This window comes from Trachypithecus francoisi, unplaced genomic scaffold, assembly GCF_009764315.1.
Source record: "Trachypithecus francoisi isolate TF-2019V2 unplaced genomic scaffold, Tfra_2.0 Contig00586, whole genome shotgun sequence".
Lineage (NCBI taxonomy): Eukaryota > Metazoa > Chordata > Mammalia > Primates > Cercopithecidae > Trachypithecus > Trachypithecus francoisi.
Window position 1 is genome coordinate 8,635,970 of NW_022680749.1, and position 27,397 is coordinate 8,663,366.

The following is a 27,397-nucleotide window of genomic DNA, read 5'->3' on the forward strand; positions in this document are numbered from 1 at the left end:
TTGATCTTGGACTTCCCAGCCTCCAGAACTGTGAGAAATAAATTCCTATTATTTATAAATTACTCAATCTAAGGTATTTTGTTATAGCAACTTGAATGGACTAAGACAATAGGGATGGTGGTTACACTGGTGTATGTATCTGGGAAAAACTGAATGGCACATTTAAGATTTGTGTATTTTAATATATATAAATTTTAAATTAAAACTGAAAACAAAAGCAATATTGGAAATAAAAAACAGTTTCGCAGAGAAAAAGATGTAAACACATGCCACAGACCTAAAAACAAAAACTATCAATACAAGAAGGAATATAAAAAAGAATTCTACATATAATTTAATAAAAATCCCTGTCTGAAAGTTAAGGTAAGGAATTGGATTTTGATACATAAGTTTTTAAAGATAAGTTTGAATATCATTTATGACAAAAGATTTCATACCATTTTTATAAGAGATATATGAGTCTTTTCATAGTATATTGTATTGAAACAAATTCTAGGTATTCACAGATGTATAGTCATTGCACTAAGATGTTCAAGAAAACCATTTATTCCAATTATATCTTGCTAATTTGCCAGCAAAAATGACTAATTTTTCAATCTGCTGTTTCCCAAGGGAGGTCTAACTTGGCTGTAAATTTTTAACTTTTATTTTATTATTCTGTTGGCTGCTCCTGGACTTCACTGTGAAAGGTATTTGCTTGCAAACATATTAAAGTATGAAAAATATCCAGAGACAGTAGCCTAATATATTTTCATACATTTACCTATTATCTCAAGAAATAGCATCTCCTTCAATTATGCTAATAAAATGATTCTGTAACTCATAATGGATTCTGGTATGCTACTTTATGCTTATTGAAAATAAAAACATAGCAAATTATGTTAATTTCAAACAAATTTGCAACCAATGTCTCATTTATGAAAAGAGCAGCTAGCTACCTTGTTCACTGATACAGGCAGTATCTTTCTCACTTGCTCTCACCATTCTTCTAATGATTTCAGGGCTAAGGAAAATGATTAGAATACTACCCAGAAAATAGTCATAAGGATATTTTTACACATAGTACATCTTGAATGGTAAAATAACCAAAAATTTTCTACTTTATTAATAGAATTACCTACTTCTACATGACCAAACTTCTGCTTGACCTTGTTTTACATAGTTGTCTAATATACTATTTTCTTCACTTATTTCTCCCAGACATCAGCAAAGACATCTGCAAAAGCTTGAAGCCATTCTCCTTTGCCTTAGGAAATTGGTCAGAAATGATTCAATGTACCAGCCCTCTCTCATTGCTACAGTTATATACGGGTCTTTTCTGTGAGCCATGCCAAACATAAATCCAAAACCACAGGTCTCACCATAGATTTTACATTGCTTATGCTGACTTTCTAGTAGCCATTGGGAATACCATAAAAACTAATATGCCTAAGTGGGTTTAATCTCTCAAGAAAAGCTTCTCTGCATTTTCCTGCAACAAAGCCTCCAGGCTACTCTGAGTTTAATTCAGTTCAATTACTGATTCTCCAGCTCCACAGAGATTCCTGGCCAACCCCAATAAACAGATTTTCTCAGGTTGCCTCACACCCAAGCCCTGTAGTCTCTTTGCTCACAGTTACATAAAAATTGTGTTGTTGTATATAACCATCAATCACCGTGAGCAAAATAAATAAATTGGAGGAGCATTCTTGGGACTGGAAAAGAATAGTGAGCCTTAGAGAGAAGAGAATTGGTTGAGTCTATTACTGCCTCAGATTTAAACTAAAATCCATTACATCACCAGAGGTTCATTCCATTTTGGTGCCTGCCTACCTGTGCAAGATATTACTGCAAAGTAATGTCTTTATAATTCTTTTTCTCACATTAAATTTCAGCCAAGTTGAACATCTTTGGCTTCTTCGAGAATATAGTGTACTTTCTTGAATCTGTGCCTTTGTTCTACTACTCTCTCTTACAACTATTTCTCCCCACGTACATCCACACACTTACGTTCCCCTATTTTACTGAAATATTTCCTATCTATACCTCGATCTCACATTAGTTCCTTTTTTCTTTTTTTATAATTTTCAATTTTTGTGGATACATAGTAGATACATATATTTATGAGGTACCTGAGATGGTTTGATATAGGCATATAATGCATAATATTCACATCATGGCAAATGAGGTATCCATCACCTCAAGCATTTATCCTTTCTTAGCATTATAAACAATTCAATTATACTCATTTAGTTATTTTATATATTTTTAATTTAACTTTTATTTTAAGTTGAGGGGTGTATGTGCAATTTTATTACACAGATAAACTTGTGTCATAGGGTTTTGCTGTACAGATTGTTTCATCACCCAGGTATTAAGCCTAATAGCCATTAGTTATTTTTCCTGATCCTCTCCCTCCTCCCACTCTTTACCCTTTGATTGGGTCCAGTGTCTGTTGTTCCCCTCTATGTGTCCATGTGTTCTCATCATTTAGCTCCTACTTATACGTGAGAACATGTAGTATTTTGGTTTCTGTTCCTGCATTAGTTGACTAAGGATAATGGCCTCCAACTCCATCCATGTTCCTACAAAGTACATGAGCTTGTTCTTTTTTATGGCTGTATAGTATTCCATGGTGTATATGTACCACATTTTCTTTATCCAGTCTACCATTGACAGGTATTTAGGTTGATTCCATATCTTTGCTATTATGAATAGTGCTGTAATTAACACATATATGCATGCCTCTATGGCAGAATTGACTTATATTCCTTTAGGTATATAACCAGTAATGGGATTGCTGGGTCAAATGATATTTCTGTTTTTAGGTCTTTGAGGAATCACCACACTGTTTTCCATAATGGTTTAACTAATTTACACTCCCACCAACAGTATTTAAGTGTTCCTTTTTCTCCACAACCTCACCAGTATCTGTTATATTTTTACTTTCAGTAGCCATTCTGACTGGTGTAACATGGTATCTCATTGTGGTTTTCATTTATATTTCTCTAATAATCAGTGATGTTGAGCTTCATTTCATATGTCTGTTGGTCATATGTATGTCTTCTTTTGAAAAGTGTCTGTTCAGGTCCTATGCCCACTTTTTTAATGCGGTTTTTCTCTTGTAAATTTGTTTATGTTCCTTACAGATGCCAGATATTACACCTTTATCAAATGCATAGTTTGCAAAAATTTGCCCCCATTCTGTAGGTTGTCAGTCTATTCTGTTGATAGTTTCTTTTGCTGTGCAGAAGTTCTTTAGTTTAATTAGATCCCATTTGTCAATTTTTGCTTTTGTTGCAAATACTTTTGGTATCTTTTATCATGAAATTTTTGCCCATTTCTATGTCCAGAATAGTATTTCCTAAGTTATCTTCTGGGGTTTTTATACTTTTGGATGTTACATTTAAGTCTCTAATCCATCATGAGTTAATTTTTGTATATGGTGTAAGGAAGGGGTCCAGTTTCGATCTTCTGCATATGGCTAGTCAGTTATCCCAGCACCATTTATTGAATAGGGAGTGCTTTCCCCTTGCTTGTTTTTGTCAGTTTTGTCAAAGATCAGATAGCTGTAGATGTGCAGCATTATTTCTGGGCTCTCTATTCTGTTCCATTGGTCTATATGTCTGTTTTTGTTCCAGTACCGTGCTGCCATGCTGTTTTGTTTACTGTAGCCCAGTAGTGTAGCTTGAAGCGGGGTAGTGTGATGCCTATAACTTTGTTCTTTTTGCTTAAGACTGCCTTGACTATTTAGGCTCTTTTTTGGTTCCATATGAATTTTAAGACAGTTTTTTCTAGTTATTGGTAGTTTATTAGGAAGAGCATTGAATCTATAAATTGCTTTGGGCAGTGTGGCCATTTTAATGGTACTGATTCTTCCTATCCATAGGCATGGAATGTTTTTCCATTTGTTTGTGTCTTCTCTGATTTCTTTCAGTAGTGTTTTTCAGTTCTCCTTGTAGAGATATTTCACCTCCCTGGTTAGCTGCATTCCTAAGTGTTTCACTCTTTTGTGTGGTGATTGTGAATGGGATTGCATTTCTGATTTGGCTCTTGGCTGGACTGTTTTTGGTGTATAGGAATGCTAGTAATTTTTTTGGTGTTGATTTTGTATCCTGATACTTTTCTTAAGTTATTTATCAGCCTAAGGAGCTTTTGAAGCCAGACTAAAAAGTTTTCTAGATGTATCTGCAAACAGGGATAGTTTGACTTCTGCTTTTCCTATTTGAGTACCCTTTATTTCTTTCTCTTGTCTGATTGCTCTGGCCAGAACTTTCAGTACTATATTGAATAGGAGTAGTGACAGAGGGCATCCTTTTTTGTGTGCCAATTTTCAAGGGGGAATGCTTCCAGATTTTGTTCATTCAGTATGATGTTGGTTGTGAGTTTGTTACAGATGGCTCTTATCATTTTGAGGTGTGTTCCTTCAATGCCTAGTTTATTAAGAGTTTTTAACATGAAAGGGTGTTAAATTTTAACAAAAGCCTTTTCTGCATCTATTGAGATAATCATGTGTTTTTTGTCTTTAGTTCTGTTTATGTGATGAATCTCATTTGTTGATTTGCACATGTTGAACCAATGTTACATCCCAGGGATAAAGCCTATGTGATCATGGAGGATAAGGTTTTTGATTTGCTGCTGGATTTGATTTGCCAGTATTTTGTTGAGGATTTTTGTGTTGATGTTCATCAAGGGTATAGGCCTGAAGTTTTGTGGGGATTTCTTGCTGTGTCTCTGCCAAGTTTTGGTGTCAGGATGATGCTGGTCACATAGGAAGAGTTATAGAGGAGTCCTACTCCTCGATTTTTTGGAAAGTTTCAGCAGGAATGGTACCAGCTCCTCTTTGTCTATCTCATCCTGAGCTTTTTCTGTTTGGTAGGCTATATATTTGGTAAGCTGATTCAGTTTTGAAGCTCATTATTGCTATGTTCAGGGATTCAATTTCTTCTTGGCTCAGGCTTGGGAGAGTGTATGTGTCCAGGAGTTTATTCATTTCTTCTAGATTTTCTAGTTTATGTGCATAAGGGTATTCATAATATTCTCTGATGATTATTTGTATTTCTTTTGGGTCAGTGGTAATATCTCCTTTGTAATTTCCAATAGTGTTTATTTGGTTTTTCTCTTTTTTCTTCTTTATTACTCTATCTAGCAGTCTATTTTATTAATTTTCTCAAAAAACAAACTTCTGAATTTGTTGACCTTTTGAATGGTTTTTCATGTCTCAATCTCCTCAGTTCTACTTTTAGTTATTTCTTGTCTTCTGCTAGCTTTGGGATTTGTTTGCACTTGGTTCTCTAGTTCTTTTAGTTGTGATGTTAGATTAACTTGAGATTTTTCTAATTTTTTTTACTGTGGGCATGTAGTGCTACAAAAATCCTCTTAACACTGCTGTAGTTGCATCCCAGAGATTCTGGTATGTTGTATCTTCGTTCTTATTAGTTTCAGAGAACTTCTTGATTTTGTCTTAATTTCATTATTTACCCAAAACTCATTGGGAGAATATTATTCAATTTCCATTTAATTGTATGGTTTTGAGTGAATTTCTTAGTCCTGATTTTTAAGACTAAGAAATTTGATTGCCCTGTGGTTTGACAGACTGCTTGTTATAATTTCAGTTATTTTGTATTTGCTGAGGAGTGTTTTATATGCAGTTATGTGATTGACCTTAGAGTGTGTGCTATGTGGTATTTTGAAGAATGTATATTCTATTGTTTTAGGGCAGAGAGTTCTGTAGATGTCTGTTACGCTCATTTGATCCAGTGTTGAGTTCAGGTCCTGAATATCTTTCTTAATTTACTGCCTTGATGATCTGTCTAATACTGTCAGTTGAGTGTTAAAGTCTCCCAGTACTTTTGTATGGGAGTCAAAGCTTTATAAATCCGGGGTGCTCCTGTGTTGAGTTCATATTTATTTAGGATAATTAGGTCTTCTTGTTGAATTGAACTCTTTACCATTATGAAATGCCCTTCTTTGTCTTTTTTGATCTTTGTTTGTTTAAAGTCTGTCTTATCTGAAATTAGGATTGCAACTGTTTTCCATTTGGTTGACAGATTTTTCTCCCTCTATTTTGAACCTATAGGTATCATTGCATGTAAGACTGGTCTCTTGAAGACAGCATACTAATAGATCTTGGTTCTTTATCCAGCTTTCCACTCTGTGCCTTATAATTGGGGCATTTAGGCTAGTTGCATTTGAGGTTAGTATTGATATATGTGTATTTGATCCCGTAATCATGATGTTAGCTAGTTATTATGCAGAATTGTTGTGTGGTTACTTTATAGTATCACTGGTCTCTGTACTTAAGTGTGTTTTTGTAGTGGTTGGTTATGATCTTTCTTTTCTATATTTAGTGTTTCCTTCAAAAGCTTTTGTAAGGTAGGTCTGGTGGTAATGAATTCCTTCAGCATTTACTTGTCTGAAAAGGGATCTTATTTCTCCTTTGCTTATGGACCTTGGTCTGATTGGATATGAAATTCTTGGTTGTAATTTCTTTATTTAAAGAATGTTGAATATTGGCCCCCAGTATCTTCTGGCTTGCAGGGTTTCTGCTGAGAGATCTGCTATTGGTCTGATGGCTGTCCCTTTGTAGGTAACCTGCCCTTTCTCTCTAGCTGCCTTATCATTTTTTCATTCATTTCGACCTTAGAGAATCTGAAGATTATGTGTATTAAGGATGATCTTCTTATGAAGTATCTTACTGGAGTTCTCTGAATTTCCTGAATTTGAATGTTGACCTCTCCAGCTAGGTTAGGGAAGTTCTCATGGATGATAAACTGAAAGATTTTGTTTCTTATGAAGTTTTTTTTTTTTTTTTCCCTATGTAAGTAGTTGTTTTCTACGTAAATAGTTGGTGTCTTTTTGGAGGGGATAATTGGTGGAGACTTCTGTCATCTTGCTCCAACTCTCCTCATTTACTTATTTTAAAATTTACAATCAATAATTGTTGACTGTATTCACCCTCTTGTGCTATCAAATACTAGAGGTTATAAGTTCTACCTAATATATATGTTTTTATCCATTAATTATGTCTGCTTTCCTCCACTACCTTTCCCAGTCTCTGGTAACCATCATTCTACTCTCCATCTCCATGAGTTCAATTATTTTAATTTTAGCTCCCATGAATAAGTAAGAACATGTGAAGTTTCTCTTTCTGTGCCTGGCTCATTTCACTTAACACAATGACCTACAGTTCTATCCATGTTGTGCAAATGTCAGGATCTCATTCTTTTTTATGGATGAATAGTACACCATTTTGTATATATATTTCACATTTTCTTTATCTGTTTGTCTGTTGGTGGACATTTAGGTTGCTTCCAAATCTTGGCTACTGTGAATAATGCTACAATAAACATGGGAGTGCAGACATCTCTTTAATGTACTGATTTTCTTACTTTTGAGTATACACCTAGCAGTGAGACTGCTGGATAATATGATAGATCTACTTTTAGTCTTTTGAGAAACCACCAAATTGTTTTCCACAGTGGTTGTACTAATTTACATTTCTACCAACAGTGTATGAAGATTTCTTTTTCTCTACATCCTCACCAGCATTTGTTATTTCCTGTCGTTTGGATATAAGCCATTTTAACTGGGGTGTTCTTGGTGCCTTTGTCAAAAATAAGGTCACTGTAGGGGTGTGGATTGCTTTCTGGTCCTCTATTCTCTTTCATTGTACTATGCATCTATATTATGACAGTACCATGCTTTTTTGGTTACTATAACTCTATAGTATAATTTGAAGTAAGATAATGGGATTCCTCCAGTTTTATTCTTTCTTCTCAAGAAAGTTTTGGCTATTCTAAATATTTTGTGGTTTTATATAATCTTAAGATTGGGTTTTTTCATGTCAGTATAAAAATGTCATTGGCATTTTGATAGAGACTACATTGACTCTGTAGGTCATTTCAGTCAGTATGGACATTTTAACAATATTGATTCTTCCAATCTGTGAACATTAAATATCTTTCCTTTTTGTGTGTCCACTTCCATTTCTTTAATCAATGTTTTACAGTTTTTATTGGAAAGATCTTTCACTTCTTTGGTGAAGTTTAGTTCTAGCTATTTTATTTTATTTGTACATATTGTAAACAGGATTACTTTCTTGATTTCTTTTTCAGATTGTTCACTTTTGCCATATGAAAGTGTTGCTAATTTTCTATGTTGATTTTGTATCCTGCAACTTAACTGAATTTGCTTATCAGTTCTAATAGTCTTTTTTTTTAGAAAGAGTCTCACTCTGTTGCCCAGGCTGAAGTGTAGTGGCACGATCTCGTCTCATTGCAAGCTCCACCTCCTGGGTTCATGCCATTCTCCAGCCTCAGCCTCCCGAGTAGCTGGGACTACAGGTGTCCACCACCACGCCCAGCTAATTTTTTGTATTTTTAGTAAAGACAGGGTTTCACTATGTTAGCCAGGATGGTCTTGATCTCCTGACCTTGTGAGCTACCCACCTCCGCCTCCCAAAGTGCTGGGATTACAGGCATGAGTCACAGTGCCTGGCCATAGTGGGGCTGTTTTGGTTTTTTTTTTTTTTTTTTTGAGTCTTCATGTTTTTCCAATTATAAGATTATATTATCTGCAAACAAGAATGCCTTTGACTTCTTTATTTCCAAATGGTTGCCCTTTATTTTTTCCCTTTGTCTGATTGCTCCAGCTAGGGCTTCAAATACTATATTGAAGAGCAATGGTGAAAGTGGACATCCTTGTTATGTTCCAGATCTTAGATAAAAAGATTTCAGTTTTTCCCTATTCAGTAATACTAACTGTTTGTCTGCCAAAGATGGCTTTTATTTAGTTGAGATGCAGACCTTTTATATCAAGTTTTTTTAGGGGTTTTATCTTGTATGAATATTGAACTTTATCAAATGTTTTTCAGCCTCAATTGAAATGATTATATGATATTTATCCTTCATTCTGATGTGATATATCACATTGATTGATTTGCACATGTTGAACCATCATTGCATCCCAGGGATAAATCTCACTTGGTTATAATGAATTTATATATATATATATATATTCTTTTTGAGACAGAGTCTTACTCTGTTACCTAGGTTGGAGTAAAGGACACAATTACAACTCACTGAAGCTTCAACCTTTTGAGCGCAAGTGATCTCCTTCCTCAGCAAAGGCACATAACACCATGCCCAGCTAATTTTTTTTTTTTTTTAAGTAAAAGCAGGGTCTCAGTTTGTTGCCCAGGCTGTTCTTGAACTCCTGGGCTCAAGCAATCCTCTAGCCTTGGACTCCCAAAGTGGTAGGACTACAGTCATGAGCCACCTTGCCTGGCCAAATGATCTTTCTAATGGGTTGTTGAATTCAGTTTGCTAACATTTTCTTGAGTACTTCTGCATCAATGTTCATTAAGCAAATTTGTGTGTAGCTGTTTGTTTGCTTGTTTTGTTTGTTTGTTTGTTGACGTGTCTTTGGTTCTGGTATCAGGGTAATACTGGCCTCATAGAATTAGTTTGGAAGTATTCCTTCCTCCTCTATTTATCAGAAGTTTGAGTAAGATTGCTGTTAGTTCTTCTTTAAATGTTTAGTAAAATTCAGCAGTGAAGCCATTAGGTCTGAGCTTTTCTTTGCTGGGAGACTTTTTGTTATGGCTTTAATCTAATTACTTGTTATTGGTCTGTTCAGGTTTTGGACATTTTCATGTCCAAAAATTCATAGGAATTTATCCATTTTTTCTAGGTTTTCCAATTTATTGGCATATAGTTGCTCATAGCAGCCTCTAATAAAATTTCTGTAGTAACAGTTGTAGTGTCTCTTTTTTATCCCTGATTTTATTTATTTGAGTCTTTTCTTGTTTTTTCTTCATATACTAAAGGTTTGTTTTATTTATCTTTTCAAAAATCCAACTTTTGTTTTATTGATCTTTTGTACTGGTTTCTCCATTTCAATTTGATTTATTTCTGCTCTGATCTTGTATTATTTCTTTTCTTCTACAAATTTTGGGTTTAGTTTGCTCTTGATTTTTTAGTTCTTTAAGATCCAACATTAAGTTGTTTATTTGACATTTTTCTACTTTTTCGATGTAGGTGCTTTAGCTATAAACTTCCCTCTTAGTGCTGCTTGCACTGTATCCATTGGTTTTGGTATGTTATACTTCACTGTCATTTGTTTCAAGAGCATATTGTTTAACTTCAGTGTGTTTGTGTAGTTTCCCAAATTTCTCTTGTTATTAATGTATAGGTTTATTCCATTGTGTTCAGAGAATATACTTGAAATAATTTTAATGTTTTTTTTTAATTTTTAAGAAAATTTTGTGGCCCAACATATGGTCTCTCCTTGGAAATGACCCATGCAATGAAGAGAAGAATGTATATTCTTCAGCCGTCAGATGAAATGTTTTATAAATATCTATTAGGTCCATTTGGTCTATAGTGCTGATAAAGTCTAATGTTTCTTTGTTGATTTTCTATCTCAATGGTGTGGCCAGTGCTGAAAGTGGCCAGCTACTATTGTATTGGGGTATATCTGTCTCTTTAGCTCTAATAATAATTGTTTTATATATCTTTGCACTCCATTGTTGGCATACATATTTACAATTATAAAATCCCCTTGGTGAATTCACTCTTTTATCTTTACATAATGACTTTATTTTTTGCTTTTAGAGATTTTGTCTGATATAAATATCACTACTCCTGCTCTTTTTCATTTTCCATTTGCATGGAATGTCTTTTTCCATTCCTTTATTTTTAGTCTTTGTGTGTCTTTGTAGGGGAAGTGTGTTTCTTGTATGGAACAGATCACTGGGTTCTGTTTTTTTTTTTTTCTTTTCTTTTTTTAATCCATTCAGCCACTCTGTGTCTTTTGATTGGAGAGTTTAGTCTATCTACATTCAACGTTATTATTGATAAATAAGGACTCACTCCTGTCATTCTGCGATGTGTTTCCTGGTTATTTTGTGGTCTCATTTTGTTTCCTTCCTTCCTATATTTCTTTTAGTGAAGGTGATTTTCTCTGATGGTGTCTTTTAATTTCTTGGGACTTTTTTGTAGCTGTCGTATGCTTTTAGATTTGAGGTTACCATAAGACTTGCAATACTATCTTATAACCCATTATTTTAAACTGATGATGACTTACTGCTAATTACATAAACAAACATGCAAAATGAAAACTAATAAATACTCTACACTTTAACTTTATCCTATCACTTTTTAACTTTTTGTTGTTTCTGTTTATGTCTGGTCCTGTCTATATCTTGAAAAATTGTACTTATTATCTTCATTGGTTCATCTTTTAGTCTTTCTACTCAAAATATGAGTAGTTTACACACCACAATTACAATGTTATACTATTCTGTGTTTTTCTGTTTACTGTTACCAGTGAGTTTTTCACTTCAGATGATTTTTTATTGCTCATCAACATCCTTTTCTTTCAGACTGAAGAACTTCCTTTAGTATATCTTGTACGATAGGTCTGATGTTGATAAAATCCCTCCATTTTTGTTTTTCTGGGAAAGTCTTTATTCCTCCTTCATGTTAGAAGGATATTTTTACTGGATATACTATTCCAGCGTGAACATTCTTCACCTTCAGCACTTGAAATATGTCATGCCATTCTCTCCTGGCCTGTAAGGTTTCCACTGGAAAGTCTGCTGCCAGACATATTGGTGCTCATTGTATGTTATTTGTTTATTTTATCTTACTGCTTTTGGGATCCTTTCTTTATCCTTAAACTTTGAGATTTTGATTATTACATGTCACAAAGTAGTTTTATTTGGGTTAAAGCTGCTTTGGGGTTCCATAACCTTCTCTTGTACTTGAATATCAATACCTTTTTCTAGGTTTGAGAAGTTCTCTGTTATTATTCCTTTGAATACTGCTTCTACACCTGTCTCTTTCTCTTACCTCCTCTCTAAGACCAGTAACTCTTAGATTTGCCCTTTTGAGGCTATTTTTTAGATCTTATTCATGTGCTTCATTGTTTCTTTTGTTTGTTTGTTTTGTCTCCTCTGTGTATTTTCAAATAGGCTGTCTTCAAGCTCACTGTTTCTTTCTTCTGCTTGATCAATTTTGCTATTAAAGGACTCTGATGCACTTATTGATAGTGAAATTGCATTTTTCCACTCCAGAATTTCTGCTTGGTTCTTCCAAATTATGATAATCTCTTTGTTAAATTTAGCTAATAGGATTATAAATTCCTTCTCTGTGTTATCTTGAATTTTGTTGTGTTTCCTCAATATAGTTATTTTGAATTCTCTGTCTAAAACATCACCTGTCTCTGTCTCTCCAGAACTGGTACCCCATAAATAAGGTGCCATAGCTGGTACCTTATTTAGTTTATTTGATGAGGTCATGTTTTCCTGGGTGGTCTTGATGCTTGTGGATGTTTGCCAGTGTCTGGGCATTGAAGAGTTAAGTATTTATTGTAGTCTTCACAGTTAGGCCTTTTTGTACCTGTCCTTGGGAAGTTTCCAAATATTCAAAGGGACTTGGGTATTTTAATCTAAGTTTTGGTATCTGCAGTCATATCTGTATTGTAGGGTACACCAAGCTCAGTAATGCTGTGGCTCCTGCAGACTTGTAGTTACCACCTTGGTGGTCTTAAATAACTTCCAGAATAATTCTCTGAATTACTAGGCAGAGAATCTTGTTCTCTTCCCTTACTGTTCTCCAAACAAATCGAGTATCTCTCTCTCTCTCTCTCTCTCTCTCTCTCTCTCTGTGTGTGTGTGTGTGTGTGTGTGTGTGTGTGCGCGCGCTGAGCTGTCTAGAGCTGGGAGAGGGATGACACAAGCACCTCTGTGATTACTGTGACTGGGACTAGGTCTGACTTGAAGCTAGCACAGTACTGGGTGTCACCACTGCCTGGCTACTGCTTATGTTCATTCCAGTTTCTAGGGCTCTACAATTAGCATGTGACAAAGCCAGCCAGGCTTATGTCCTTCTCTTCAGGGCAGTGAGTTGCCCTGATTACAGGTGGTTCCAGAAATGCCATCCAGGAACCAGGGCCTGGAGTCAGAAACCTTAGTAATCTATCTAGTGCTCTATTCTACTGCATCCCAGCTGGCACCCAAGTCACTGGACAAAGGCTTTCCAAATATTCCCTCCACTTCAAGGAGGAAAGGAGTCTCTGCCAATAGCCATCACTGCCCCAGGGCCATGGCAAATATTGCCTGGCTAGCCGACGTTCACTCAATGTCCAAGAGTTCTTTAGTCAGCTTATGGTGAATGCTGCCAGACCTGGGGCTCTCCCTTCATGGAAGTAGGCTCCTCTTTAGCCCAAGGCAGATCCAGAAATGCCATCCAAGACTTAAGTCCTGGAATAGGGGACCCCAAGAGCCTGCTTGGTGCTCTACCCCACCGTGGCCAATCTGGTACCTAAGCTGCAAAACAAATTCCCCTTCGCTCTTCCCTCTCCTTTCCTCAAGCAGAAGTCTCTCTATGTAGCCACCACTGCTGGGAATACGCTGGGTCATACCTGAAGCTAGCATATCTCTGAGTCTCACCTAAGGCCCATGGTGAGTACTGCCTGGATATCACTGCTGGTTATTCAGGGCTCAAGGAACTCTTTAGTCAGCAGGTGATGGATTCTTCCATGTCTGGGTCCTTCCCTTCAAGGCAGGATGTTCCCTTCTGGCCCAGGGTGTGTCTAGAAATGTCATCCAGGAGCTGGGTCCTGAAGTGGAGGCTTCATGACTCTTCTCAGTACCCTATCCTATTATGGCTGAGCTGGTATCTAAGTTGCAAGGCAAAGTCCTCCTTAGTCTTCCCTCTCATCTCTTCAAGTGGAGAGGTATCTGTACCAGAGCTGTGAGCTGTGCTGCCTGGGGCTATGGGAGGGCTGGAGCAAATACTCCCTTGACTACTCCAGATGGTTTCTCACTAGGTCATATGTCCCTCAAGTCCACTAGCTCAGAGCCCAGCACAGCACCAGAACTTGCCCAAAAATTTTAGTCATTGTGGCCTAGATTGTCTTACAAGTTTATTTAGGACCCCAGAGCCCTTAAGCCTACAGTGGAGGGGCTTGCCAGAACTCAGGTTCCAACCACTGGGATAGGCAATTCCTCTCTGGCTAGAGCTGTTCTAAATGCTCCCTCAGTGGGTGCCAGCTGAATTCTGCCAAGTGTTGCTTTCTGTTGTGACAAGGCAGCACTGATTTTCAATGCACAGTCCCACAGATCCTATAGTCTCCCTCCCTGAAGCACACAGATTCTTTCTCCACACCATGTGGCTGCTGCTGGGAGCTGAGGGGGTGGGGGGTGGTATTAGCAATTTAAGACTGTCTTTCCTACCCTCTTCAGTACCTCTTTCAGTGATATGAAGTTAAAATCAGGTACTATGATCACTCATCTGATTTTTGGTTCTTATGAAGCTGTTTCTTGTGTGGATAGTTGTTCAATTTGGTGTTCCAGCAGGAAGGATAATTAATGAAGGCTTCTAATCAACCATCTTGTTCCTTCTCCTGTCTCATTGCAATTTTTCAAATAATTATTCCTTAATGTTCCCAGATTCTCCTTAAGTGACATTTCTAGGGGCTCCCATAGTCCCTCTACTCCTCCAAAAATTAATAAATAAATGAAGCCCTAGGAGGAAAAAAAAGAGACAATACAAAATATTGTATATATATACAGTAAACATGAAATAGAACCATTATAATCTAAAGTCAGCTTATAATATTATAAAAACAGGATGAATCCATGCTAACAAAGTTAGGTCTGCTCTACATGGTTTAAAAATCGAGAGATATCAAATAAAAAGACAGATTTCTGGCTTCTCTTTAAAAATATTTCTGGCAATACCATGCCTACGTTTTAACATGCCAAAAATTATCTGGGGCTGGGGAGCAGCTAATCCCTTTGAGAGAGTCTGTGGGCTCCGGTTCACCACTCCTGGTCACTGCCTGCAACACTTACATGTGTTGCCTGCTACACCTCTGTCAGCGTGTGAATTTATACCCTTGTATAGACGAAAGTTGAAATTTTAATCTCTCTGTTTATGTTGATAATATGAGATCAAAGATGAAACAAAAAGGAAGAAGGATTTGTGTTCTGAGATTTTTAAAAGCAGAAGAAAAAGAATATAGGAAAGAATATATATCCAGTTTTTCTGTTTCAGTAGCTTTAGTTAAGAGTAGTTTGCAAATGGCTTTGACATGATCAGATAGGAAAGGAATGTGAAATGGTTAATAACATGCATTAAATTAAAACTCTTTGTTTATCTAGATAGCCTGGTACCTGACTGCAGACGGTAACTGAATAACAATGTCGTAGAGCTAAATTTCCAGTGCAAAGACATCATTCAAAGATGTGCTTCAGGTGCTACAGTTTGATGCTCTACACTACCCTGTCAACAAAATGGGTGGTTCATTTATGCTCAGGCAAATAGGAACACATGAGCCCTGTGTGGAAATCCAAAAGGAATGGTCCATAAGAAAGCAATTCCTGTATTTGATCATAGACTTTTGTCCCTTTCAAAGCCAGTGTATTCTTTAGTGTATAATCTCATCTCTGAAGACTAGTAAAAATACATCATTTCTAGTAAATGCAAATTTTTACTTTAGTGTTATAAGAAAATGGGGACACTTTAGACCATAAAAAAGGGACATTTTAGACCATTTTATGCTTTGGGGAAAAAGACTTTTAAACATGACATGTCATCCAAAAAAATAAATAGCTTCATAAAACTGCCCTAGGGAACATGAAAAAGTTGTAAGAACAAAATCTTCTGAGACATTAAATGACCCACAAAATGCAGTTATTGACTATAATATTTTGTTCTTCATAATACTTATAGAACCTCTAAAATATCACTTTTAATATAGGTGAACAAAGCTACTAACACATCATATTAGCTTCCTAATGCCACTGTAACATATTACCAGAAACTTCATGGCTTAAAACAACACACATTTATTATCTTACAACTCTGGAGGTCAGAAGTCCTAAAATTGCAGTGTTTTCAAGGCTGTGTTCCTTCTAGACACCCCAGAAGAAAATCCATTATCTTCTTCCACCCAGCTGCTAGGGGCTGTTTACATGCCTTAGCTCATGGCCTCTTCTTCCATCTTCAAAGCCAGCACCGTTGCATCTTCAAATCTCTCTCAGACTCTGACCCTCCCCATCCCTCTTATAGTGTCTTGTGGTTACATTGGGCACCCCTAAAGATTATCCCAGATAACATCTCATCTCAAAGTTTTCAATTTAATTTCATCTGAAAAGTCCCTTTGTCATTGAAGGTAACATATTCACAGCTTCTGGAGGTTAGGAAATTGATATCTTTGGACAGCCATTACTGTGCTTACAAGACACATTGGTCTTGATTGGACTTGGAATATAAACCATGACAGCAAGGAATGTAATGAGAGTAAACAAAGTGCATTTAGGTAACTCTCAAACTTGTTTCGGACAAAACTCAATCACGTAAAAACAGAACATTCTATTTTGCTGCAATATTTTTACCTTTAATCTACTAATGTATATTTGAAATGACTGTTTTTAGAAATATCTTTCTTTGAATGTTGCAGATGTGAATGAGATGAAATGAAAAGAATGAATACACACTTATTGATCATTGTACTAAGGTCATTGAACAACATAATCTCATCAAATAGTTAAGTATTTTAAATAATATAAAACACATGGAAGCTTTACCCAAGAAGAGATAGTGATCTTATTTAATATGCTGTGCAGCTAAATGAAACCCTGATGAGAGAAAGGGGCCTTCAGATATAGTAAAGATTGCACAGTGTGTGTGTGTGTGCGCGTGCGCGCATGCCTAGTAAAATAACATTCAGTAAGCACACACTATATTCCAGGAACTTTTCTTAGCACTCTGTACGTATTACTTGTTTAACCCTCACAATAACCCAATGGAGCAATTCCTACAATTATCCTTTTACAGATTATTAAACTGAGGCACAAAGAAATGACCTACCCCAAATTTCAAACCTAGTAAGCAATGAAGCTTGGATTTAAACCCAGGTGTTCTGCCTTCAGAGCTAAAAGTTAGAAAAGCCTAAAAGTTTCTTTTATCCATTTTAAGGAAATAAGTTTCCAGAAGGAAAGAAACAAGAAGAAAAGTAGAACTGTGGAAGTTCTCTCTGCAGATCAACAAGGTATATAGACTTTTACTAATTTTCTTCATATGAACCCACAAACCCAGAAGCAAGCATTATTATCTAGATTTGGAACTCTTCTACTTTGAAATGGATAGAGTTGGCCATGCACAGATTAATAATAATAATAATAATATTTTCTACATTTGCTGTTGAAACACAGATAAATGAAGAATGATCCTGGAAAAAAACTTTACAGACACACACACACACACAGAGCACAGAGTCCACAAGGTCACCATCTTATTGAACTACATAGCATGTTAAATACAATTACTACCTTTCTTGGGCAAAGGCTCCATTTCTCCATATTATTTAAAATGCCTAAGTATGTGATGAGATTATGTTGGTCAAACAGCACAGGACAATATTCAGTAAGTGTTTATTCATTTTAAAAATTTTATCTCATTCACATATGGAAGGTTCAAAGAAAGATGTTTCTGAGAACAGTTATTAAACATTTAAAAAGTAAGAGTAAAACAAAACTATTTATGTCTGAGAAAAAAAATGTCCATGAAATGCTTCCCACTAAAACCATTTGTTTTGCGTTCTCCCACTTATCTCAAGGATCCCATGACCAAGACACCTCATGCCTTCCAGAAGCTGAAGGTGAAAGCTCACTAAGATTAAACGACTGGGAAATATTAAATGAAAAACTATCAGGGCTGAGACAAAGCTCCTTGGCCTCAGCATGTTTGTCAGAGTGCCCAACTGATATAGTTTCCCTCTGTGCCCCCACCCAACTCTCATCTTGAATTATAATCCTTATAATCTCCACATGTCAAGGGAGGGATCTGGTGGGAGGTGATTGGATCATGGGGGACATTTCCCTCATGCTGTTCTCATGATAGTGAGTGAGTTGTCGTTAGTTTTGATGGTTTCATGTGTTTGACAGTTACTCCTTCACACACTCTCTCTCTCCTGCCATCTTATGAAGAAGGTGCCTGCTTCCCCTTCACATTCCATCATGATTCTAAGTTTCCTGAGGCACCCCCAGCCATGTGGAACTGTGAGTCAATTGAACTTCTTTCCTTTACAAATTACCCAGTCTCAAGCATTTCTTTATAATAGTGTATAGGCCGGGCACGGTGGCTCATGCATGTAATCCCAGCACTTTGGGAGGCCGAGGCAATCGGATCACAAGGTCAGAAGATGGAGACCATCCTGGCTAACACGGTGAAGCTCTGTCTTTACTAAAAATCAAAAAAATTAGCCAGGTGTGGTGGCGGGCACCTGTAGTCCCAGCTACTCTGGAGGCTGAGGCAGGAGAATGGTGTGAACCCGGAGGCAGAGCTTACAGTGAGCTGAGATGGTGCCACTGCACTCCAGCCTGGGTGATAGAGCGAGACTCTGTCTCAAAAAACAATAGTGTGTAAATGGACTAATAAACCATCTATCACTTTCCACACAAACTTTCCTACCTGTACTTTGTATTCAAATCTTTGTCTTTTTAATCTCCTGAAAGAATAAGGAATTGTTATTTCCAATAGAGTGGCTTCTTCAGACAACTTTTATGGTTAAAATTGATATTCTATGGTTGGTTATTGATAGCCCCATACCTTTCTGTCTAAGACAAAAGATGAACACATGCATGCACATCCATGTGTATCTGCCCAATGAGTTCACCTTGTCTATTGCCTAGACAGAGCCCATTTATCAAGACAGGGGAATTGCAATGGAAAAAGAGTAATTCACACAGAGCAGGCTGTGTGGGAGACTGGGAGTTTTATCGTTACTCAAATCAGTCTCCCTGAGCATGCAGGGATCAGAATTTTTAAAGATAATTTGGTGGGTAGGGGCTTGGGAAGTGGGGAGTACTGATTGGTCAGGTTGGAGATGGAGTCATTGTGGGTTGAAGTTAGGCTTTCTTAATGTCTACTGTTCCTGGGTGCAATGGCAGAACTGCTTGAGCCAAATTACCGATCTAGGTGGTGTCAGCTGATCCATCAAGTGTAAGGTCTGCAAAATCTCTCAAGCACTGATTTTAGGTGTTACAATAGTGATGTTATCCTCAGGAGCAATTTGGGGATGTTCAGACTCTTGGAGCCAGAGGCTGCATGACCCCTAAATTGTACTTTCTACTCTTGTAGCTAATTTGTTAGTCCTGCAAAGGCAGACTGGACCCCAGGCAAGAAGGTGGTCTTTTGGGAAAGGGCTGTTATCAATTTTGTTCAGAGTCAAACAATGAACTGAATTCCTTCCCCAAATTAATTCAGCCTACACTCAGGAATAAACAAGGACAGCTTAAGGGTTAGAAGCAAGATGGAGTCGGTTAGGTCTAATCTCTCTCACTGTCATAATTTCCTCAGTTATAATTTTGCAAAGGTGGTTTCACATACACAAACACACACACACACACTGTAAAGAAGAAACAATACAGAAAGAAAAGCTCACCTTAACAGGCCCAAATTTCAGTAACATAAAACTCATATTATCTAACAGAATAAATATAAAAATTCATGTAACATTTCTTACATTATAGGGCAACATTTGAAACTGGAAGATGTTTTAGAGACTATCTTGACTACCCCTTGCATTTTCTTATTGAGGAAATTGAAGTTCAGAGGGGAAAAAGTTTTCAAAAGAGTTGGGATAATGTTAGCCTGTGTCAGCACTAACATCTGACTAAACAAGTCAGATCACTGACACTGGCCCATGCTCACACCTTAATAATAATGACAATTTAATGCCAATAAGACTAATTACTAATAAATTTGAGTATTTTCTATGTGCTAGGCACTTCACATGCATTAGCTCATTTATATTTTCCAAATCTCTTGTGAGTTAGATTTTATTAGCATACCTACTTTACAGGTGAAGAAACTGCAGCACAGACAGTTAAGCTTCACTAAGGCTGCATGTTTAGTTGATGGCAAAGCTGAGTTTAGAAGCCAAATTGACCATAAAATCTTGCTTCTTAACGACTATGCAGTATATAAACACCCATTTCATGTATAAACATGAAAAGATGCTCATGCCTACACAACACACCCACAAACACATACACACACAGAAATCACTAAAAATATGAAACTCTTGGTTACTTTTTTCTAATTTTTAGTAAAGTGTTATTTTAATTTAGTTCCCTCAGGATGTTTTTATGACCTTTTAATTCTTGTCTCCTTATACTTTTACCTAAATCTAAGAAAGAATACCCTTTCACTGGCTGGAACCACTATGTTTTTAATTAGCATAGGTGGCAAACCAGATTACAATGCTAGTTAGCAACAACAGCTACATTATCTTTACATTAGTACACTTTCGTTGCAGTTTAGCTCTTTTAAAATCTCAGAATTGCTGTATCAGTTAACATTTTGTATCTAAGAAGTCATGACAGTTATAAAATCCATCTCACTAGATTAAAATTTTGAAAGTTTTATAATTGATACATTACTGTAAATAGGAAAATCAAATGCTTTAGGGGTAGATCCTGAATGACAAGAAAATTTTCTAGAAAGCACAATTTCTGCTCCTGAAGAAAAATGTATATCTTACTTTTTTTCTATGTTTATGTCTTCTAAGTCATGTTTGTTAGGATAGAAACGAAACTTACTATGAGACAGAGGCTTTGTATAATGATTTCTTTTCATTCTTCCAACAGTATTACCAGGTAACTCTTATTACCCACATTTGCCAGGTAATTTGTGGGAAACAGAGGCTCAGAGAGAATAAGTACTTTGCCAACTTAGTAAATGGTGAATCAGATTTGAATCCAGATTTTTTATGACCTAAATGCTCATTTCACTCTAACACACTACAGCCAGGAGAGAACCCACTTCAGTACGAGTGTTATAGTTCATGTCTGTTCAAAGTAGAGTGCACATTAGTGACTGTAGCTTTCATTGCATCTGTATAAATCCCATTCCCCAATATCAGTCTCCAAAGAAATATTTGAACTCCAGAAAGCTTAATAAGTGGTAGAGGTCGGGAGGAGGTGCAGGAGGTCATGAGTAGAATGACAAAAAGCCTTTAATCTAAGGCAGTTTCACATATAAGCTTCAGACAAAACTAAAAGCATCTTTCATCTTAAAGGCACTTACAAAAGGTCATTTTAAAGATCATTTCAGTTGTCAGTTTCCTGTTTGTGAGGTCCTCAGAAATAATAATTCATCAGTGGTGACCATGACAACAAACCTGCTTCCCACCAAAGCCTCCCCACACCTCTGCTCAGCGACTGTTAGAAAGAGTAGAGAGGAGATATAGACTTACCATGTTTCTGAAGGTCAGTCTTTCAGACTAGCTTTGGTTTGAAATGTTAAGGACTATATGAATTTCTTATTATAGACTTTTTAAGTAAATCATTGTTGAGGCTTAACAGGCACAAATTACTCACATATTTATGACAAAGGAATTCCAAGTAACAAATCATTTTTAAGTCACCATAAAGCTAAGTGTATTCAAAACTACATTTGCCTAAAGAAAACAATTTAATTCGAGTGAGGTATTTTGACTTGGAGATTTTTGTCCTTTGGATATGTACATCTGTTGTTACGAATATTTAAATAAGCTTCCATGACCATTATGTCCATCTCCTAAAACCATGAAAAGCACACTCATGAAGGGAAACATGCCTTGCTCATAGTAGAAAGTATAGGAAAAACTGCTTGTTCCTCCTTGATTCCAGTTATTTGCCTGAGCCTTCTTAGCTATCTGTATCTATGTCCTCAGCCTCTGCCCACCAGCTCAGTTTGGAATGAGATCACCAAAAGGTTCATCTTCACTTTGAAGTAGAGCCCATACCAACTGCCATATGAGGCCTCAGGCCCACATGTCCACATTTCTCCTAAACACCATCCTTCAATGCTGGGCTCTTTTTAATCTCTTGAAGAGCAATTTAAAAAATACATATTAGCTGTCGAAATATATATTTGTCATAACAATTCTATTTTATAGATTTATCCTAAGAAAATATTCAGTGATGACTATATTCAAAGATGTAATTACAAGGTTGTTCCTCTGTGGGTTATTTTTAATTTCCAATGGAAAGTGATGGTTTAATCATTCAGAATGAGTTTGTAGATGTCCATGGCATAATGTCATTGAAAACCACAGTTTAAAAAAGAGTATACTTGATCCCATCTTTGTGAATGAACACATAGATATACACATACATACACAGGCATACACATACATATCAACAAGGTACATTATGGGAATATAGATGTATTCCATATTTTTCTTTCTTCATATGTAGTTTTTATTGTTTTCTATAATAAACTTTTATAATAAACAATGATTTAGTTTTAATGTTTTCAGTTCTGTATAAAAGATGAAAGAAAGAGCATAGAGACAAGAATAAAGATGAGATGAATGAAACATTTCACCTCCTCCAGGCCATTCTCAAATGCCACCTAACTGATGCCCTCTGTTTAAAATTACAACCTCAACCCTTGACAAGTCTACTCCCTACTTTATTTATCTCCATAGCACTTTCTGCCATCTATTATATCATGTATTTTAATTGTTTACTTTGTTTTTGTCTGTTCTCATAGAATGTCAGCTCCTTGAGGGCAAGAACTTGCTTCCAGAGAAGTGACTATCCCTACATGTTTGATGCAAAAGAAAGAAAGAGATAGAGAAAAAAATGAGAGAAAGAAAGTGAGAAAGAGAGAGAGGAAGGAAGGAAGGAAGGAAGGAAGGAAGGAAGGAAGGAAGGAAGGAAGGATCTGTTGACTGTATGACTATAAAGGAATAGCTCAGGCCAGTACCAAGTGTCAAGAATGTTAGACTCTCTAATGATCAAGGCTTATAAAAATGTTTAGAACAACAAAAAAGAAGGAATAAGGAGAGTTAAACTATATTCTGAGCAAGAAGATGAAAACGTGAGAGATGACTGATTAAAACAGTACTGGGTTAGATATGAAAAAAATAATACTTCTCTCCCTTGCTACTTTGTTTGTCTCTGCTTTAAAGCATGACAGTCTGTGAAAAAAGCCTGAACTAGTGCTGCATAAGGACACTGAAGTCTAAGGTAAGTGAGAAGGATATAAAAGACCTCTTGTTGCTTTACGTGGGATACAGCCTAGGTGACCCTATCACGGCTTCTAGGAGGACTTTCATCTGCTGTAGACACCTACAACACACTATGCTGTCTTGGTGTAAAATCACAATTTATTGTAATTAATTACCACTCAGAAGGTCAAACTTTTGAGCATAAGCATTATATTCTGTTCATTATTGATGTCTCAGTGCCTATCCTAGCACAAACTCCTCAGTAAATACACGTTTTATTAATTAACTACAATTCAGGGTACTGAGAAAACTTGTAAATTAAATTATTGATCCATGCTAACAAAACCTTTTTTTCCTCTCTTTTTTTTTTTTTTTTTTTTTTTTTGAGACAGAGTCTCGCTCTGTCACCCAGGCTGGAGTGCAGTGGCGCAATCTCAGCTCACTGCCAGCTCCGCCTCCCGGGTTCACGCCATTCTCGCCTCCCGGGTTCACACCATTCTCCTGCCTCAGCCTCCAGAGCTGCTGGGACTACAGGCACCCACCACCACGTCTGACTAATTTTTTTTGTATTTTTTAGTAGAGACAGTTTCACCATGTTTGCCAGGATGGTCTCGATCTCCTGACCTTGTGATCTGCCCGCCTCGGCCTCCCAAAGTGCTGGGATTACAGGCATGAGCCACCATGCCCGGCTGTGCTAACAAAACTTTAAAAATCACATAGAATTAGACAAGTAACAAAAGATAGAGAGTAGACAATTGTCTGATTTTACAAACGTAGAACAAATATTTAGCAAATCATTCACTGATATTTTGTTGTTGATCTCGGGCCAAATTCTATACTGAATAATTAAACAGAGACTTTGTAAGTCCTTCAGAAAATAAGCTGTGATCAATAGGTACTGTCACAGGTTCACTCAGGAATATTTTTGCCCCATCAGCCAGATTTTCTTCTTGACCAGAGTTAGTAGATATTTTACAGAACCACCAGAAACTTTTGATTTCTGTAAAAGCATTGAACAACAGCTCACATAATATCTACGTTTACAGTGTTTACAGTGTCTTGTACATAACAGATGCTTGATAAAAGTAGATTGGGCAAGTGCTTGTAAAGATTATTAATGGAATCTCTTCCACTCAACATTTTTCATGATGTTTTTTCTTTCTTTTATTGATCCATGCTTTTCCTCTACTCTGGAGTATTTATTTTTTCTCACCTTCCAGATCTGCCAATCTTTTCTTGAAAAAGTTATCCCAGGTGTCTCATATACATAACTCTACTTAATTACAGGATTTAAGAATTTATTTATATAAACTATTGGAAAACATGGAAGCCTGATTTCACCTATCAATTTTGCTTTGGGAAGACAGACGGGTCAAAAGAAAATGATGAAACAGATGCTACAGGTCACTGATGGATCTGAATTTTCTTGCATTTTCTCTTACGTTCCTTCAGGCTCAAACTTCACTTGCTTTCCCATCGCCCTTTTGCTATCCTGGTATATGCATAAAAGGAATATCAATGTGATAAATGTATTATTCTAAGACGTTGAGGGTTGAATGCTCTATCACTATGGCATCATTATATTAAAGGAGAAGGTAGCAGATAATTTTTTTATTTGTATGTGGTAACTGCCATATAAAGGCAGTAGACATCAAGGTGCAGTCTCACAAACTTGAATTTACTTCCTCCAAATCTCTGATATATATGGATGCTCTGGGAACAGGTCTGCATGCACACACATGCACATATACACACACATACAGCTTTCACACTCACAAAGTGATATAGAAAACCCTGCATGAATTTTCTCTCTCTTGGATATGCATGCTCAAGTAGAAAAGCACTTGACTGAGAGTTAAGAGGCCTGGATTCTTATCTTGTCTCTACCACTAGCAAACTGTATAGTTATGAATCATTTTCCTCCCTGGACTTTAGTTTTCTCATAAAATAAAAGAGATTTGGTAGAGGAAATTAAGTGTTTACAAAGTTGTTGGAAGGGCTGAAGGAATAAACTCCTCGCCAGTGTCTCACAATGTCTCCAAAACAACACAGAACTGGCCCCCTAAGGAAAGTTCTACCCTTGAGGCCACCATGGCTGGCCTAGGTCTGGAGCTATTCATTCACTGAGAAGCAGCCTATGAACACTGCCAAGCTGGCAAATGGACACCCAAATCAGCAATCCAGAGATTAGTGTCAGGTTAAAAAAATGGCCACTACACCCACTAATTATTGGCATCTAAAAGACTGAAAAATAAACACTAAAATCTGATGTTCACTAAAATCACATCCTTGCTGGCTAGCACTGACAATCAGGACAACAAGCAAGAGGCTTCTTCCTCTATTTTTCCTTTAAATCCCTTACAAGTGCATCTCATCAGTAAAATTTGTGTCACATTCAGATCCTTAGTTGCATGGAAATCTTGATAATATAGTTTTTAGCACTTTCTAGCCTCTGTTATACCGATGAGAATATAGAACAGTTTAAGGCTGAATGCTAAATGCTGAAAAATAATGTCTAGAAGTAATATGTTGTGAAAAATAGAACAAGCTGCTTCAGGAGCTTGAGAGTCCCATCAATGGAGATGGACAAAGCAGAAACCAGATTTTGTCAGAAATGTTGTAAATGAGACTGATTTTGAATAGTAATCTGCAATTCTTGTTGCATATTTCAATCCTCTGACACTATTCCTAAAGATTCTTGTTCAGTGGCCTGTGGTAGGTAGGCCCCAGGAATCTGTAATGTTACAATTCCCCTAAGTGATTGTGAGATATAGCTGTACTTAAAGACCACTTGACTAGAATGTCAAACATCATCTCCAGTCTTGTTTATTTATGACTCCTCGATTCTAGATCTTTAGGACCATGCAGATCTTTAGGACCATGCAACTGTATGTGCCACACACATTTCTAGTACAAGGAGACAAATGTTATCTTCAGTTGGACACAGATTTTTTTTAGAACCTCTAGGGTATAAACTGGTCTATTATTCTGTTTATTATATTATTTTTAAAAGGAATCTGTGTATCAACTATTATTCAGTAACAAAAAATAGCTCCAAAGATATTCTAACTGAAGGCATTCTTTTGCATGAAGAATTTATGACTATAGTGTCCTGAGGTAATTAATTTTTTCCTGTGGAGGATTTCCAGGGCAATACAATGAGACAAGAATGCTGAACGCCTGCTATATAAAAGACATTTTAAGGTTTTGTTTATGAACTTCATTCATGTTGAAGATGTCCACAGATTTATCTCCTGCACAAGTATCAAATCCAATGCTCTTGCATGCTTGCCCTTGAAGGGTTGGTAAATGTTTGGCTGAACAGAACATCATTTATGAATAGGTTTTATTACTGGACTTATAGTTGGTCAGTTACTCAAAATGATTATTCTATACAATTTACATCTAAAATCCAGATTTGTTACACAAGGAGGAATGTCAGGACTTATGCTGGGATTTCAGGTCTTGGTACAGAAGATGTAGCTTGAAGGTCCTTTTTATGTAACAGAGAGATTTCCATTTTAGTAGGAAACATGCAGCTGGTCTGCTATTAGGAACTGAGGATCTTACAGGTACCCATGAATAGAAAATTTGACTTTGGTCAATAGCATGTTTATACTTTGGATGGGGTACTGAGAGAGATAGGCCTATAACTGCGTTTTTGCAACTATATTTTCTTTAATTTTCTTCATCATATATCCACCCAAGGCAGTTTTATATCCTGAAGGTAAAATACATTTCAGATTTTTTAAAAAAACCATGGTTCACGAGTGTTTGGTGCTTGACAGTATAAGGTTGTATACTGTATACACATAAAATAAAATTATAAGATTCACTATACAAATGTATGGCAGAAACCACATCTAAGTCTGTATCAAGCTACTGACTTTTTTCTTTTTCATTCTAGTTTCTTTAGGCTACAATCATAACCTTATGGTGACTGTCTTATTGCCCTACCTATTTTTTTTAGAATTTTTCAAAATATATGAACCAAATGTAAATACTATGTCATATCAAATGTTAGATCAAAATTATTAGGATGCAAAGTAAATAAAATAGGAGGAAAAGAGTTATGCAATATGGAGAGCAGAGTAATAACCCTGAAATATGCCCATACCCTAATTCCAGGAACACATGAATGAGTATATTTCATACGGCAAATAAAATGTGAAGATGTGATTAAGGGTATGGATGTGCAATGGGGAATTGCCCTAAATTATACAGCGGTCCCAATCTCTTCACATGAGTCCTTAAAATCCATAACCTTTCCCAGCTGCCTTGGTTAGAAATATATTATATTAGAAGTGCTCAATCTGCCATTGCTAGCTTTGAAGATAAAGGAAAGGAGTCACAATCCAAGAAACACAGGCCATTCCCTAGAAAATGTAAAAGACAAGGAAAT